The sequence below is a fragment of the Mobula hypostoma genome, chromosome 7 (assembly GCF_963921235.1).
Source record: "Mobula hypostoma chromosome 7, sMobHyp1.1, whole genome shotgun sequence".
Lineage (NCBI taxonomy): Eukaryota > Metazoa > Chordata > Chondrichthyes > Myliobatiformes > Myliobatidae > Mobula > Mobula hypostoma.
The window spans coordinates 139,971,477-139,983,807 of record NC_086103.1 but is presented as its reverse complement, the minus strand read 5'-3'; positions in this window follow the sequence as shown (position 1 = coordinate 139,983,807).

The following is a 12,331-nucleotide window of genomic DNA, read 5'->3' as shown; positions in this document are numbered from 1 at the left end:
AAAATTTGAATTACGAAAAAAAGTATTCACTCCCCTTGGAAGTTTTCATGTTTTAGTGTTTTACATGAATCACAGTGGATTTAATTTGTTTTTTTTTTACACTCTCTTGTATCAAGGAATAAACAGATCTCTACACACTGATCTAAATTAATTTCAAATATAGAACACAAAATAATTGATTGCATAAGTATTCACCCCCTCCCCCCTTAATATGACACACCAAATCATCACTGGTGCAGCCAATTAGTTTTAGAAGTCACATACTTAGTTAAATGGAGATGTTTTTCGAGACCTGTGTGTAGTCAAAGTGTTTCAACTGATTGTAGTGAAAATACACCTTTATTTGGAAGATCCAACTGCCAGTGGGTCAGTATCCTGGCAAAAACTACACCATGAAGACAAAAGAACACTCCAAGCAACTTCAGGAAAAGCACAAGTCAGGAGATGGATACAAGAAGATTTCCAAGCCATGGAATATCCCTTGGAGGACAGTTAAGTCAATCATCAAGAAATGGAAAGAATATGGCACAGCTGTGAATCTGCCTAGAGCAGGCCATCTAAAAAATTGAGTGACCGTGCAAGAAGGGGACTAGTGAGGGAGGCGACCGGGGGACATATGACAACTCAGGAGGAGTTACAAGCTTCAGTGGCTGAGATGGGAGAGACTGTGCATACAACAACTGTTGCCCGGGTGCTTCACCAATTGTAGCTTTCTGGGGGAGTGGCAAAGAAAAAGCCACTGTTGAAAGAAAACTCACATGAAATCTTGGCTTGAGTTTGCCAGAAGGCATGTGGGAATCTCTAAAGTCATTGGAAAAAGGTTCTATGATCTGATGAAACCAAAATTGAGCTTTTTGTTTGGCATCAGACTAAATGCTACACTTGGCATAAACCAAACACCGCACATCATCAAAAACACACCATCCTTACCGTGAAGCATGGTGGCTGCATCATGCTGTGGGGATGCTTCACTGCAGCAGGCCCTGGAAAGCATGCAAAGGTAAAGGGTAAAATGAATGCAGCAAAAATGCAGGGAAATCCTGGAGGAAAACCTGATGCAGTCTGCAAGAGAACTGCGACTTGGGAGAAGATTTGTTTTCTGGCAACACAATGACTCCAAGCACAACGCCAAAGCTGCACAGGAATGGCTTAAAAACAACAAAGTTAATGTCCCGGAGTGGCCAAGTCAGAGTCCAGACTTCAATCCCATTGAGAAGTTGTGGCTGGAGTTGAAAAGGGCTGTTCACTCATGATCCCCATGCAATCTGACAGAGCTTGAGCAGTTTTGTAAAGAAGAATGGGGGAAGGCTGCAGTATCCAGATGTGCAAAGCTGCTAGAAACCTACCCACACAAACTTGGGCTTGTAATTGCTGCCAAAGGTGCATCTACCAAATACTGACTTGAAGGGGGTGAATACTTATACAATCAATTATTTTGTGTTTTAAAATTGTAATTAATTTAGATTACTTATTAGAGTTGTGTATAATATATATAAAAAATAAACACACAAATTTCTTATTGTAGTTTATAGTTTTTGATTATGTTTTACAATATACTACTGCCGCAAAACAACATGTTTTGTGACATATGTCAATAATAATGAACTTGATTTAGATTTTTTTTCAAGATACAATTGATCATACTTCAGCCACTTTCCTGCTGGGAAACATTTAATTCTTACAGACCACCACAGAAAGAAATTTATCCAAACCTCTCTTTCTTGTCCTTGTGATAATTGTAAATTATTACCACCACTTCCAAAGATTTGCTAGCTAGGCAGAATTGTATTCTTACATTCACTTTTTCAATGGTTTTAAAACCTTTTAACTTCTTATGAAAAATGCTTAGCTGTCTCAGGTGTTCAGTCCATAGCAATCTGTATTTGCGTAATTGATGGAAAAGTTGGTGACTGCCACTTCTCCTCTCCTCCTTCCATCACTCTCTGTTCACCTTTGAGGCTTGGTAATTTAGACTAATGTGACAGACAATCTTCCTTTTGGGGAGTTGAAGATAATTCCAGAACTGCATGAAAGTTCATTGCAGATCATCAAACCATTCCTTGCAAACTAACATTTTTGTTCCCCTCCAACTGAGTGGTTTCTCATCACTGAACCAAAAAATCTAACAGGCTTTTGAATACAGCATTCTTGCTATCAATACCTTACTATTCTGTATATAACCAGTTATTGAATTCTTTTTTTGACAGTCTTAAATCCATCTTTTGCCAGTTTTTCTCTGCTCTTCTCCAAGATTCATGCTTCAGTTTATTTTTTTTTTAATTACAAACAATTCCCCGGTGGGAAGTTCTGCAGCATTGCTGAAGTAGCAACACAGGATTGAGATCTTGAACCTGAGCTGTCTCTACAGCATATCTCTCATGGTGTCAGTAACTCACTTCAGTGAGACACAGGGTTTCAGGGTAGATACAGTTCATTAACATGCCTTGCTTAAACCTGTTTGCTCTAATCTGAAACGTTAATGCACTAGAAACCCTCAATACCTAAGTAGTTAAACTTTAAAATTCTCGTGGAATTTACACATGTGGTTGTGCAAAGCTCTCCACCGTACAGAGATGGTTGAGGTCTAGCCAGATGGCAAGGAACCAAATTAAAGAGAGGTTCTGCCTGGCTTGAACCCAGACGATCTAAATATTCTAAATATACAGCATATCAAAAGATGAATAATTGCAATAATCAAAGCTGCTCTCTTCTTGTTCCCTTCTGAAAACATCCAAGATACTTTCCTTGGAGGACAGTTTTTCCATGGATGTTGCCTGACCTGCTAAGTTCCTCCGGCATTTTGTGTGTGTTGCTAAGATACTTACATTTAACTGCTTCCTGCAATATTTAGTTCCAATATTTTATCCACACTCTGAATAAAAGACATTTCTGTTTACTCTTTGGATTTATTTTACCTTGCATTGACGATCCATTGTGAAAACATTTTATCCATTTCTACACTAACTACCCCATTCGTCATTTTAAAGATCCGTATTTTATCTCCAAAATGTCTTTTCTAAAGATTTTCTCACCTACGTAATCTCATTAGGTAGCTGCTGGTAGCATTATCTGTATTTTCTCTGGTCCTTTGATATTGTTCTAACAGTTCTGAGATCAGAAATGTACACAGTATCTGTTTTCTGAGATACTGTATCTATCTAATACCGTTGCTTTTCACCTCTGTATACCCAGAAATACAGTATTGTGCAAAACTCTTGGCATATGTAAAAAAAATTCTGTAATGCTTTCATAAATAATGAAAAGTTTCTAAATATCAAAAAACTATTATGAAGATCAACACACAGTTAAAAAATCAAATCAATATTTAGTGAGGCCACCCTTCACCTTTAAAACTGTATTATTTCTCTTAGGTACACAGTCATGCAGTTTTATAAGAAAATTAGCTGGTAGCTTGTTCCAAGTATGTAAGAGAACTTGCCACAGTTCTTGCATAGACTTTGGCTCTCTGGCTTGCTTCAGTCTCTCCAGGTAATCCCAGACAACCTCGATGATGTTGAGATCAAGGCTCTGTGGAGGCCCCACCATCTGAAACCATGTAATCTAGGACATATAAAATAATCTAGGACTTTTGCACCGTAGATTTATTACTACTTTTAATATCTTAAGTAACCTGCTGTCTTCCCACATCCCGTCCACCATTCATTTTTATTGGTTTCTATGCCATTGTGAACAATATACTAACGTGAATTAATTGGCAATAATTTCAGGATGCTGAAGTTATAGTGCATAGTGGTTGAATTGCTGAACTAGCTATCTAGATGTCTGCACCATCAATCTGGAGACAAGGCTTCAAATTTCACCATGGCAACTAAGAAAACTTAAATTAAATTAATTCAAGTATACAGACAAAAAACATTAGTATCCAATATTTCTTTGACACAGTACACACTTTCAATGGAAAATTTGTATCATGTCGTAGTTAGCACAACACTGTACAGTACCAGCAACCCGGGTTCAATTCCCACCGCTGTCTGTGATCACGTGGGTTTCGTCCGGATGCTCCGGTTTCCTCCCACAGCCCAAAGTTGTACCAGCTGGTAGGTAAATTGGTCATTGTAAGTTGTCCCATGATTAGGCTAGGGCTAAATCGGGGGTTGCTAGGTAATCTGGCTTGGAGGTCCAGAAGGGCCTACTCCACACTCTATCTCAATAAATAAAAATTAAAATCACTTCTTCAGCTATTTCTTCCCAGATTTCCATGAACATGCAGGAGCCACACCTTGTGGCCCAGGTTTTTACCCCTTTTAGATTTGCTTGTTTACAGGTTAATTATCCTGTAATACGTGTATAATATTGTAAAATGTAAGTATTCCCTTAAGATTGTTTGAGTCACTGCATTTGGACTACATAATACTTAACAGTACTAAACAGTATTAATGTACCCCCATATGTGGGCACGTGGCCAAGTGGTTAAGGCATTTGACTAGCGACCTGAAGATTGTGAGTTCGAGCCCAGGCTGCGGCAGTGTGTTGTGCCCTTGAGCAAGGCACTTAACCACACATTGCTCTGCGATGACACTGGTGCCAAGCTGTATCCGCCCTTGCTCTTCCCTTGGACAACATCGGTGTCGTGGAGAAGGGAGACTTGCAGCATGGGCAACTGCCCAAGCCTGCGCCCTGGAGAGTGAAGACTTTCCAGGCGCAGATCCATGGTCTCGCAAGACTAACGGATGCCTTTACTTACTAAAACAAAAATTAATTACTATGCAGGGGTGATGAGTATTGATAGAGAGAGACTGATGAGTCTGCAACTTAAAGAGAGCTCAGCAGAGAAGAAGGTACTGAAACAATAGGTAGCAAGGCAAGATATCAGAAATGGGACAATGGGGGATGTTGGGTGCATTAAATAAGATAGAATATAAAAGGGCATTTAGTCTTAACTTGAACAACACGTTCAATATATTCTTCAAATTAATAATATTGTAGAGGTTACAAGTAAAAATTTAATTTAAAAAATGCAGTGATCTGGGAAGGAAAGCAAGCCTAATACTGGAATGGGCCTGTACATCCATACAAGCTAACTCGAAGGAACTTGGAGGTTCAAATTCAAAACATATAATCAAATGCCAGGGAAATACTAGGCAAATTACATTGTAGATTTGAGATAACTAGTGAGAAATTGTAATTTTGCATTATTTCTGGGCAGAGCATGGGTGTGTGGGCTTTTTGGCCCAAACATTCGAGTGGAACTTTTAGCAACGCCAGAGCTCACCTTCACCATTCCATGTAGGAGTGCTGTAGAGATGGAGTTGACAGGGAAGAATATGAGACAGCCACAGTCAATTCAAGAGTCTGGGGCGTAAAGGGGCACAGTAGACATCAGGCAAGAGGTGCAAGGCTGGTCTCAGTGGTGATTCTTTCCCCATTCATAAAGCTCTTCGTGTTTTATGGATATACATTTAGCCATATACATCCAGATATGGGGTCGACAGGAACATAGAACAATACAGCACAGGCCCACAATGTTGTGCTGAACCAAAAAAATTAGTAATCAAGTGGCCAACTAAACTAATCCCCTATACTTCTATATACTTTTACATTCTTATCCTCTCAAAATGAATGCTAACATTGCATTTGCCTTCCACACCATTGACTCAACCTGAAAACTAACCTTTAGGGAATCCTGCATGAAGATTCCCAAGTCCCTTTGCACCTCAGATCTTTGAATTTTCTCCCCATTTTGAAAATAGTCTGTGCTTTTATTCCTTCTGCCAAAGTGCATGACCATACATTTCCCAATACTGTATTCCATTTGCGCTTTTCCCAATCTCCTAATCTGTCCCAATCCTTCTGCAGCCTCTCTGCTTCTTCAACACTATCTGCCTCTCCACCTACCTTAATATCCTCCACAAACTTGGCCATAAAGTTATCAATTCCGTCATCCAATTCATTGACATATAATGTAAAAAGAAGCAATCCCAACACCGATCTCTGCGCAGCACCACTAGTCACCAGCAGCCAATTAGGAAAAGCTCCTTTATTCCCTCTCATTGCTTCCTGCCAATCAGCCAATGCTCTATTCAGCATCTTTCCTGTAATATCATGGGCTCTTCTCTTGTTGAACAACCTTATGTGCAGCACCTTGTCAAATGCCTTCTGGAAATCCAAGTACAAAACATACGCCGATTCTCCTTTCACAAACAAGAGAAAACCTGCAGATGCTGGAAATCCGAGCAACACACACAAAATGCTGGGGGAACTCAGCAGGCCAGGCAGCATCCATGGAGAAGAGTTCAGTCGACATTTCAGGCCAGGATCCTTTAGCAGGACTGGCGAAAAAAAAAGCTGAGGAGTAGATTTAAAAAGTGATGGGGGAAGGAGTGGAGAGAGAAATATAAGGTGATAGGTGAAAGTTGAAGGATGAGAGATGAAATAAAGAGCTGGGAAGTTGATTGGTGAAAGAGATACAGGGCTGGAGGAGTACCAGAGGGAGGTGATGGGCAGGCAAGGTGATAAGGTGAGAGAGGGGAAAAGAGGATGGGGAATGGTGAAGGGGGGGGGTCGTTACCTTGAGCCTTTAGAATATTACTACTTCTTTGGGATGGATCTACTCTGCCCCTTCTGAATTGCTCCCAGAAACTCCAGTCATTGCTGCTCTGCCTTCATCCTTGCTACATCCTCTCTCATGCCTCCAATTACATTTACTTTATACTTTATTCTTTATACGTTTACACCACTACAATACTGATATAGCTGACGTTATCTTCTCCCTCTCAGATAGCAGGGTGAATTCTATTAATTGATACAATGTGTATCCTTGGAAGTTAAGCTCCCAACTATGATCTTCTTTCAGCCACGTTTCAAAGATGCCCACCAATCATACCTACCAACCTCTGCGCTACAATTCATCTACCTTATTTCATCTACTCTGTGCATTCAAATATAACACCTACTGCCCTGTATTCACTATCCATTTTGATTTTGGCCCATTGCACTTTAACTCATCACTGGAATTTTACCCCACCATCTGCCTGTACTTCCTCACACTCTTTCTACACACTGCATCTACTTGTGTACCAATGGCCCCATCCTCAGCACTATCACTCCCGTTCCCACCCTCCTGCCAAATTAATTCAAACCCTCCCCAACAGTTGTAACGAACCTGCCCACCAGGATATTGGTCCCCCACAGGTTCAGGTGTAACCCACCCTTTTTTATATTGGTCATACCATCCCAATGATCCAGAAATCTGAAGCCCTGCCCCCTGCACCAATCCTTCAGCCACATATTCATTTGCCAAATCATCCTATTCTTACCCGCACTGGCACTTGGCAAAGGCAACAATCCAGAGATTACCATCTTGGAGGTCCTGCTTTTCAGCTTTCTACCTAACTCCCCATATTCTCTCTTCAGGACCTCCTTCCTTTTCCTACCTATGTCACTGATACCAGTAAGTACCACGACTTCCAGCTGTTCACCCTCTCCCGTTAGAATACTGTGGACCTGATCTGAGACATCCCTCAGCCTGGCACCTGGGAGGCAACATACCATCGGGTGTCCCTTTCACGTCCACAGAATCTGCTTTCTGTTCCTCTAATTATGGAATCCCCTGTCACTACTGCACTCTACTTCTCCCCTTTCCCTTCTGAGACACAGAGCCAGATGCAGTACAGAGACCTGGTTGCTGTGGCTATCCCCTGGTAGGTTGCTTCACCACACCCCCACAACAATATCTAAAGCCGTATGCTTATTATTGAGGTGAACTGCCATAGAGGCACTTTGCACTGTCTGCCTATTCCTTGTCACTCTCCTGATAGTCACCCAGCTACCTGCCTTCTGCAGCTTAGGGGTGACTACCTCCATGTAGCTCCTATCTATCACCTCATTTTCCTGTATGAGCTGAAGGTCATCAAGGTGCAGCCCATTTCTTTATCATGGTCTCCAAGGAGCTGCAGCTTGGTGCACTTTGTGCTGCTGTAGTTATCAGGAAGACTGCAGGTGTCCCAAAGTTTCCACATCTCACACAAAGAACATACCTCTGGACCCATTCTCTGTGCACCAGCAATGAATTACAGAAAAAAAAGCTCTGTAGAAACTTACTTAGAACCTCCACCTGTGCTTGCCCGTCCATTCTTGCCTAACTTTGTTGAGCCAAAGCAGATCACTAACACTGCCCCACTGGCTACTTTGCTTAAATCTCCTTTATTTTTATTGGCCCTGTGCTGAGTTCCAGCCCACCAGAAAACAGCCAAAAAGCACCCGTGCTCTTTTTAAACCCTGTGCTGGCATCACCAATGAACGACCTCTGATAATGGTTGCAACCCACTGAGAAAGATAATGGGAGCTCCCTGAGCACAACAATAGGTTTGCTGCTGAAGCAATGATTGCTCCGTGGAGTACTGCATCTCCAAACAGAATGCCACAGTACATGCTCCAGTGCAGCTGCAGGTTAGGCTGCATCTCCAAACAGAATTCCACAGTACATGCTCCAGTGCAGCTGCAGGTTACACTGCATCTCCAAACAGAATGCCACAGTACATGCTCCAGTGCAGCTGCAGGTTAGGCTGCATCTCCAAACAGAATGCCACAGTACATGCTCCAGTGCAGCTGCAGGTTAGGTATGGCTGAGTGATTGCCAAGCAAATGCAGTGAGATAGTTTACTTATCCCAGTTGATGAATGCACCCTGTTGGGAAGGCAAGGACTGAGGGACAGTATCAACAGGACTTCCAGGCTTTCTAGCGAAGGCTCCATAAACCAACCATGAATCAAAGCTGCCAAAAATTGGACTATAGGGCAGATATTCTGCAGTGCTACATTCTCACCAATGATTATGCCCAACTTAGGAGGTGGTCCCACGTGAAAGGCGAAACATTTAAGGGGAATCTACTTCACTCAGAGGGTGGTGCATGTATGGAATGAGTTTTAATTGTAATATTTAAGAGAAGTTCAGATAGGTACAAGGACAAGAGAGGTATGAAGAGCTGTGGTCCAATGCAGGTAGACGGGACAAGACAGAAACCCAGGTGGCATGCACTAGATGGGCTGGAGGGTCTGTTCCTGTGCTCAGTGATTCCTTGTATACTAAAGTGAAAATAAATTGATGCTTTAAGGTGGGTGGAGTTACTAATCTTAAGGGTTCTGTGGCACACTGTATATGCCAAATTCATCTCGGGTTTCATTTCTTGCAATGAACTGACTAGTATCCCTGATGCTTCCAGCCTAAGCAAATTATACAACACAGACTTACCCCAATTACAGTAACATTTTTAACCTCAACCTTGAAGTTTATTTCATTATGCCACTTTGGTTTATGTCATTTTGGGCTTTTAGTCACTTTTAGCCACCTTCTTACTGAATTATTTGATCACTCATTTTTAAATATTTCCAACTGATTTTATCTCTACTTACCATCTTTAATTCTTCCCCCATTTCTTCCGAATTCATTTCCAGTCTGTTGTTTAAGTGACATTACAAAGATTACATTGCGAATGTACTCTTATGAATATGATAGTCACATTCAAGTTTGGAAAGTCTGAATCCATTTCATCTTCCCTCCTACAAATGAAAAAGACGTGCCTCTGCTCCACACCACAAGCAAATCTTGAGATGTTTTCTTTGCCTCTGAACAAACAGGCTAGAGCACTTTTCAGCTTCAGTGGGGTGGCTGATATGTGTTCCAAGACCTAACAATAAACAGGGTAGCTTGTTTCTATTCACTTCTTTCATGTACTGAATTGATTGAAAAGGAGCATTTTTAAGCAGAGAACTCAATTAGTTTAGATTAACTAGTTTTGATTACCCAAATACGAAGAAATCCGCAGATGCTGGAAATTCAAGCAACACACACAAAATGCTGGTGAACACAGCAGGCCAGGCAGCATCTATAGGAAGAAGTACAGTCAACGTTTCGGGCCGAGACCCTTCGTCAGGACTAACTGAAAGAAGGGATAGTAAGAGATTTGAAAGTGAGAGGGGGAGGGGGAGATTCGAAATGATAGGAGAAGACAGGAGGGGGCGGGATGGAGCTAAGAGCTGGACAGGTGATTGGCAAAAGGGATATAAGGCTGGAGAAGGGAGAGGGTCATGGGATGGGAGGCCGAGGGAGAAAGAAAGGGGGAGGGGAGCACCGGAGGAAGATGGAAAGCAGGCAAGGAATTATTGTGAGAGAGAGGGGGAGAGGGGGAGAGGGGGAGAGGGGGAGAGGGAGAGAGGGAGAGAGGGAGAGAGGGAGAGAGGGAGGGAGGGAGGGAGAGAGGGAGAGAGGGAGAGAGGGAGAGAGGGAGAGAGGGAGAGAGGGAGAGAGGGAGAGAGGGAGAGAGGGAGAGAGGGAGAGAGGGAGAGAGGGAGAGAGGGAGAGAGGGAGAGAGGGAGAGAGGGAGAGAGGGAGAGAGGGAGAGAGGGAGAGAGAGAGGGAGAGGGAGAGGGAGAGGGAGAGGGAGAGGGAGAGGGAGAGGGAGAGGGAGAGGGAGAGGGAGAGGGAGAGGGAGAGGGAGAGGGAGAGGGAGAGGGAGAGGGAGAGGGAGAGGGAGAGGGAGAGGGAGAGGGAGAGGGAGAGGGAGAGGGAGAGGGAGAGGGAGAGGGAGAGGGGGGGAGGGGGAGGGGGAGGGGGAGGGGGAGGGGGAGAGGGAGAAGGAGAGGGAGAGGGAGAGGGAGAGGGAGAGGGAGAGGGAATTTAAAAAATAAATAAATAAAATGAATAAGGGATGGAGTAAGAAGGGGAGGAGGGGCATTAACAGAAGTTAGTTAAGTCAATGTTCATGCCATCATATTGGAAACTCTCACCCTATCCTCCTGCCACCCCACTAGGGATAGGGTTCCCCTTGTCCTCACCTACCACCCCACCAGCCTCAGGGTCCAACATATAATTCTCTGTAACTTCCACCACCTCCAACAGGATCCCACCACTAAGCACATCTTTCTCTCCCCCGACTCTTTCTGCTTTCTGCAGGGATCGCTTCCTACATGACTCTCTTGTCCATTCGTTCCCCCCCACCCCATCCCTTCCCACCGATCTCCCTCCCAGCACTTATCCTTGTAAGCAGAACAAGTTCTACATATGCCCTTACACTTTCTCCCTCACCACTATTCAGGGCCCCAGACAGTCCTTCTAGGTGAGGCGACACTTCACCTGTGAGTCGGCTGGGGTGATATACTGTGTCCGGTTCTCCCGATGTCGCCTTCTATATATTGGCGAGACCGATGCAGACTGGGAGACCGTTTTGCTGAACAGCTACACTCTGTCTGCCAGAGAAAGCAGGATCTCCCAGCGGCCACATATTTTAATTCCACGTCCCATTCCCATTCTGATATGTCTATCCACGGCCTCCTCTACTGTAAAGATGAAGCCACACTCTGGTTGGAGGAACAGCACCTTATATTCCATCTGGGTAGCCTCCAACCTGATGGCATGAACATTGACTTCTCTAACTTCCATTAATGCACCCTCCTCCCCTTCTTACCCCATGCTTTATTTATTCATTCATTCCTTTTTTTCTCTATCCCTCTCACAATAACTCCTTGCCTGCTCTCCATCTTCCTCTGGTGCTCCCCTCCCCCTTTCTTTCTCCCTAGGCCTCCCGTCCCATGATCCTCTCCCTTCTCCAGCCTCGTATCCCTTTTGCCAATCAACTTTCCAGCTCTTAGCTCCATCCCTCCCCTCCTGTCTTCTCCTATCATTTCGAATCTCCCCCTCCCCCTCCCACTTTCAAATTTCTTACTATCTCTTCTTTCAGTTAGTCTTGACGAAGGGTCTCGGCCCAAAACGTCGACTGTACCTCTTCCTATAGATGTTGCCTGGCCTGCTGCGTTCACCAGCATTTTGTGTGTGTTGCTTAGTTTTGACGACCACTGTGATGGTGGTATGGAAAAGGGTAAACTGCAATCTTTGACATGTGGTTCTTTTGCAGAGAATGCACTAGGCAATTGTAACTCTGCAGGAAGGAACAACCAAATCTGAAACATAAATCAGTTAGCCTCTCATTGGCATTGGGTAAAGCATAAAATTAACACACCAAAAAAGATATGCATTAACAGCTACAGCAGACTTGTAGAAATTAAGTCCTGGTTGACATAGAAATCGATGAAAAAGTAACTCAAAATTGAAGAAAAATCAATCTTCTCATGCACATACATTTTAAAGATAGACTCAATTCCAAATTAAATTGCCTTCCGACATCAGTCACATTGTTGAGTTCTTTCCCTCGTTACCGAATGTCAACCTGGACCAGGGTTCCTAGCCTTTTTCATGCCGAGAGGCCCATGGAACTCCTGATCTAGACCTTTCTAATAAACAGCTAGACTGGTCTTCAGGAGAAAAGAAAATGGAACAAAATAGAAAAAAATCAATGTTAAGTGGCAGATACTGTATA